Source organism: Cucurbita pepo, chromosome 16 (genome assembly GCF_057944985.1).
Source record: "Cucurbita pepo subsp. pepo isolate OVF chromosome 16, ASM5794498v1, whole genome shotgun sequence".
Lineage (NCBI taxonomy): Eukaryota > Viridiplantae > Streptophyta > Magnoliopsida > Cucurbitales > Cucurbitaceae > Cucurbita > Cucurbita pepo.
The window spans coordinates 4,789,944-4,796,755 of NC_141813.1; positions in this window are offsets into that span (position 1 = coordinate 4,789,944).

Consider the following 6,812-nt stretch of genomic DNA (forward strand, 5'->3'; position numbering starts at 1 on the left):
TATTTAAAGGAAAAAAAAAAGGACATGGGATACAAAACAATTAAAGATGAACCCCAAAAATTATACAACTAATTGATGTCACAGGTCGAATACAACTAACATACACTCTGGGTTGACACCCTTCTGTGATAGTAGAGCTCCCTAGCATCTCCTCACCTTGAACAGTACCTGAACTGTTAAAGAAGAAAGTGGTAGGAATAAAAATATACTTAGTAACCAACTTACTTGTAGGCTCTCATTGCTTCCTTCTTCTACTAGGTTTCCATGACTTTCCTTTGGTCTATAGGAATTTCGGGCTTACCCTTTACTGTGATCTAAGCTACTGTTTAATCTCGAAGTTCTTATTGATTCCTCATCAATCATCTACCTTTGTTGTCCCTAGTGTCTCTTCGAGATTCATGCCTAAAATAAAAAAGTTGCTTTGGTCGAGGGTTTAAAGTGTGTGCCTCCTAAGTACATTTGCTTTCCCCCCGAGAGCTTGAATCTTTTAGGGGACGAAAAGTTTTTTTTTTTTTTTTTTTTTAGTAGCCAAAGGCAACCGCTAAAAGATATTGTCTGGTGATATGAACCACGCCCAAGGAATTTCCATACCTCAAGGTCCAGTTACAAGAACGAGAGCCAAGAAGGTACAAGAAACCTTGTACACTTATATTCAAGCTATGGTGAGATCATCAAAGGAAATTCTATAAGGCGTTGGAGACCTCTCAGATATGTTGTGCAAAGTGGAACTTCAAGAAAGAGATGCATTAAATGCACTTTAAGTTGCATTTAATGAACTCAGCTAAATTTATGGAACTAGTCCAAGGATAAATCCGGGTATCATCAAATTAGAATGCAGGTAAGAGATGAAGAGAAAAAAATTTTCAAAATTAAGTTTAGATTATATGAATGGTTTGTTTTGCCATTTGTGTTATCTTTATGCCCTTAATGAATCACGTCTTGAGACAATATTTGGGAAAACATGTTGTGTATATTGATGATTTTTTAATTTATTTGAAGACTTTGCTTGATCATGTGGAGCATATTAAGTCAGTTTTGATTACACATAGAAAGGGCAAATGTCATTCTAACTTTAATATGTGTAGTTTTTGCAGGTAAAAAGTTCACTTCCTCGGTTTCATAGTCAGTGAAAGTAGAGTAAAAGTAGATAAAGAGAAAGTTAAAGTCATTAGCGATTTGCCAACACGAAAAACTGCAAGTGAAGTTTAGAGTTTTCATGGGTTAGCTAGCTTTTATAAGAGATGTAAAATATTTTAGCACCATAGTTGCCCATGAAATGATTTAGTGAAAATAAAATGTTGTTTTTAAAGGGGGAAATGCAAGAAAATTCATTCAATTTGCTTAAGAAGAACTTAAAAAAGGTACCATTAAGTTATTAAGCAATTGATAACTCTAAGGACTAGGGTTGCAACGCTGGACCCCGAAGGAGGGTGGATTGTGATATCCCACATTGATTGGAGAGGGGATAAAAAATTCATACTAAGAGTGTGGAAACCACCGTAGTACGTAGCCAGCCAAAGCAGAATACATCTATTAGTGATGAGCTTGGTCTTTTACAAATGATTGGTTGTAATAGCTTAGTTGGTTAGAATGTGTGACTATTAACTGCAACGTTAGAAAAATAGAACTTTTTCTATTGAATAAAAACCCTTAATTTTTAGGTGTAGCTTCTGGTCGTTGAAATAAAATGTAAATGCATCTTCTGAGTCGAATTTTTTTTAGGTATCCCTTTTAAAGAGTTTAAAGCATATTGACACTGGCTATATTGTTTTCTAGAGTGTTAAAACGAAATTGAAGCCTTTTAGGTTTGTGCATACCCCTAATGAACCTAAGCTCACAACATAATCTATGAACAAAAAAAAATATATTTAAAAGGAGAGAAAACCAGAAAAGTAGCGGAATATTGAAAATGGATAGTCATTCACTATGAGAAAAACACAAAAAATTATGGCGGATGCTAATGAAGGAGTGGGGAAGCAAATGGGGAAGAAGAAATATAAGAGAGAGGAGAGGGCTTTGGAGGCTTGAAATGTTAGATTATGGCGGGCAAAAATGTCTCTAGACGCACTAAATTTTGTCACGTAGCATACATTGGCTAACACAACATTGGCGAGATAGAGGGGTAGGTTCCAACGTACAAAGACAGTTAACACCATGAGAAAGAAGGAGAAGGAACATGATGTAGACAACGAGTTTTGAGACGGAGCAATGAAGAAAGGAAAATGCGTGAAAACGGGTGGAGAAGACGAAATCCACCTAGTCGGACCCAAACTCGAATACCCGCAACCTCATTCCAGCCAAGCAACCTCATACCTAATTTGGTCAAGTAACCTAAAAATACAAAGCCTTGGCACAACAATGCAATCAGATACCCTCCAACAAACATTCCAGTCCAGTAGTTTAGTTCCTCTTTGCTTGGCCCAAAAACTCACATTCAAGCCAAAATACATAGAACCCGACCCAACCCATGATCCACTACACAAACATGTGTGCCCACATGAACATTCAGACCCGTGCCTCGACCCATTTCACGACCTACTCATGTGTCAATGTCCCTCAGCGACAGGGTCACTGCTGCATACACCGGCCCCTTATCTTAGCTTCTCAAAATCCTAAGCTAAAAAATGCCATATTTGGCTCCGTTTGACATTTTTGACACCGACCCATATGTTATTTACCCTTCCGAAGTTGATTTTTACTTTAACAAAGATAATTAAAGTCAGTATAATTTCTTATTTCTCAAGTTCATGTTAAATTAGATTAGAAATGTAAATTACTAATGAAGCAAGATGTACATTTTAATAGGAAACAACTCCCGAAGATACTTGGAGCAACTTCAAGAGACAGAATTCAAATGTACTCGAGTTTAGAGAAAATGCCGATCAAGGTCAACCAAGTAAGTGACCTTATTATCGGCTTGATTGGACGACTTGATTTATGTATGACGACACGTGCCCAGTGGTCCTTGCACATGCCATTTATACTTTATATTTTATGAGTTTGTGACTATATTATATGATGATGATGCATGTTATATGACGATGTGACTATGTTATATGATGATGCTATATGATGTTATATTATGTTATACAAATATGTTAGATAATGATATTGTATGATGATGATATGATGATGATGATGTATGACAACATGACGATGTAAAATGTAAGATTATAAGATTGATTAATATGACATTATTTTGTATTAAGACATGGCGAGTGTATTATATGCCAAGATGCACTATGAGATTGAGTTTCTCTAATATACAAGCTTAACTAATGTTAATGATGATGAACCTATAAGGCCAATGAATGGATAATATGTGAAGGGTATATAGGGTTGTGTCATAAAGATATTCGGAAGATGAAAAACCCTAGGGACCTCATGCATTTTGTGTGTACATATACATTGAGTTACTTCCCATTTATGATGATGAGTACGGATTCGTACACTACGATGATGATGATGATGATGATGATGATGATGATCATGACTCGCATGACACTCAAGGGTCTGTTGACCTCTAGACGTCGCTACAGATAGCTAGCTCGACTATGATGGATCTAGGGGGTGCGAACCGTCTTGGGATCCAGCTCGCACATGTGAATCGTGTGCAGGGAAGTACTATACATCTAATTTTGTCTGGACTGGAGGCCACCCCTATGATAATTTTAACGATAGGTCCCTAAGATCATTAGTTGCATGTGTTTGCATTCTCTAACCCCAATAGTGGGGTCACTTACGAGTATTTCTTAAAATACTCAAGCAGTGTACTACTTCTGTTTTAGGTAAAGCCAAGACACCTCTGTACAGCTGAAGACGATATCACAAATAGAGATAATGACACGTGCATAGGATAATAGTATTTTATTTTCTTAAACTTAGGTTAGTATAGGGCGTTTTTACTTTGATGTTTTAATTGTTTTAGTTACTATTTATTTATGTTGTTTTAAAAATGCTTTCTAACGCGCAAGTCCATGACAGTGTTTTAAGAAAAAGTTTAAATGTTTAATTTCGTATAGGAGCATAGGAAATTATGATGATAGCAACTTTAGGTTAATAGAAATCTAGGGCCGTTACATTTGGTATCAGAGCTCTAGGTTATAGATTATGTAGACTAGCGTATGAGATAGGCTTGGCACGTTCCATGGTCTCACCATCGATGTCCCATCACCGTCAGGTATGTATTGTATAAGATAAGAAAAAGAAACTCTTTCATTGCATGTACTTTGTCAGTTTACTAATATTGAATGCAATTTAGAATCAAATTTTTTAAGCTCTGATTATATGCTTGATGGTATCATGATGTTCGACCTGGTCGTTTTCTATGAATATGCCATGTTTGCGTGATTATATGTGATATGATGCAATTTATGTTATCAAGCTATACACTTAAGAAAAATTATATATTGGTTTTAGAATCATGCCACACAGAGGACAAGGAAGAGGACAACGAGGAAGGAGACGATCCCCTATTCGAGGTAGAGGAAGAAGTGGGGGTGAAGATAGACCACCTCGTGAAGGTTCAGTGACTAGGACAGACGTAGTTGTAGCACCTCAAGTTGTGCCACCTCAGGCTGCACACCTCCAGTGGCACAGAAAATTGGAATAAATCCCACTCCAAATCTGATGTGAGATTCGTTTTAGGCAATACGATGATGCCCACTCATTAGGTCGAATAGGGTGTGGAAATGGGAATGAAGCCAACAAGTCAATAGGACATCCTAACTGCTTATTGTTAGATCACGCATAAGTTGGAGAGAGAAATGAAGCATAACTTATAAGAGTGTGGAAACATCTCCCTAGTAGATGCGTTTTAAAATAGTGAGACTGGTGGTGATACATAACGGGTTAAAGAGGACAATTTCTACTAGTGGTTGGCTTCAACTGTTACAAATGGTATCAGAGCTAGTCACTGGGTGGTGTGCCAACGTGGATGCTTGATAAGAATCATGGTGTTCCAAATTTCAAATATTCCAACTGTACCTATTACACGATCCAAGGCCAAGAAGATTTAACAAGCATTCATTCTTCGTCTACCAAATTTGATAGGCTTGGTTCAACAATTATATCATGTGTTACAAGCTGATTTGATTGAGGAATGACTCTTTGGAGCTTCAGAAGTTAATATTTGCTGGGTTGAAGTAGCCGATGAAGTGGCTTGCACTTGATTGATAAGTTGTTACAAAACTTTATTTATTATTTTTAATTTCATAATTCTTATAATGGGCAAAAGGGTGGAAGTGATTGCTCAAATTTACTTCGTCTTTTGTGTAGATTTCACGGGATCAGGATTAAATCATGACCACTAAGGAAATTAAATCATGACCACTAACTTCCGTTAGTGGGCATTTAAAGAATTGAAAGTTTCTAAGGTGGGGAGACTATAAATACCCACAAATTATTATCTAAAAATTAGATTGTGAACTAAGGAAATTGAGATTTAAATTGATTCAATGAAGCCTTCATCTAGTTCCATTATGGAGTGACTCAATTTAGAACAAGGTTTTAAATCAAGGTTTTAAATCTTGCTTCTTGATCTTTGAATGTGTCTGAGAAGTAGTCACATTGACTAATTAAGGAAGAAGATCATGAGTTTATAATAAGTAAGAAATACTATTTCCATTGTTTGATCCACCATTACTAACATTATTACTTAGTCTTAATCAAGCATTTTCGATGAGATTTCATAGGTATCCTTTTCTATTGAATCAAAACCCTTGGATTGAGTTATAATGTTAATTTTTTTTAGGTATCCCTTTTAAGGTGTTTCAGAAATAAACCTAAACTGAAGCTTGTTTTAGGTCTGGGCATACCCAAATGAAAATAAGTGACCACATAGCCATTCACCCAAAACAAAAAATAAAAAGAAAAAAAAAAAGAAAAAAGGAAGAAAGAGAGTGTCAATGAAGGAGTATAGAAGCAAATGGGGAAGAAGAAATATAAGAGAGATGATGGGGCTTTGGAGACTTCAAAGGTTAGATTGTGGCGAACAAAAATATCTCTAGACGTACTAAATTTTGTCACCTAGGATACATTGGTTAACAAAATTATCAATGTCTTTGGATGCTTGTCAATTTAGTTGGCCTTGTCCATAAAATTTTGTGCTTTCAAAGAGATATTTCTGCTAAACATGGTAAACCAAATATTGATTCTCATTTTTACTATATTTTCATTTATCCGCAAAACAAACTGTCCGCAAAATTTAGAATATGAGTATTGTAGTCTACTAATTCTCGCAGAGTTCCTGACGGATGCGTTATGTGCTAAGTTAGGAACAATGAATATTTCTGACCTTTGGTTTATACGATGTTACATGTTACTAGAGAAATTAGTAGACAAACTGTAATTGATTGAGAGGGAGTCTTTTTTTGTTATTTGTTGACGGTTGGTCGAGGTAAGAAGCGCTGCTCTAGAAATGTGAGATCATAAAGGGGGTTTTCCCAAGGCATCTAGTCGTCTGTTTATTTTGAATTTCTACATTCTTTTTTAGTTGTTTGTTGAATATCAATTAAGATAAGAATTGCTACTCGAGAATTGTTTGAAATTTTACATTTCTTTTTTAGTTGTTTATTGATTATTGGTCGAGGTAAGAAGTGTTGTTCGTCACAGAGGGGGTCGTCCCAAGGCGTCTGTATATTTTTAATTTATTTTGAAATTCTACATTTATTTTTTCGTTGTTTGTTAACTATCCGTCGAAGTAAGAATCGCTGCTCGAGAATTGTGCAGTCTTAGAGGGCTTGTCTAGTCAAATCATCTGTTTACTTGGAATTTATACTTTTCTTTTTTAGTTGTTTGTTGTTTACTATTGG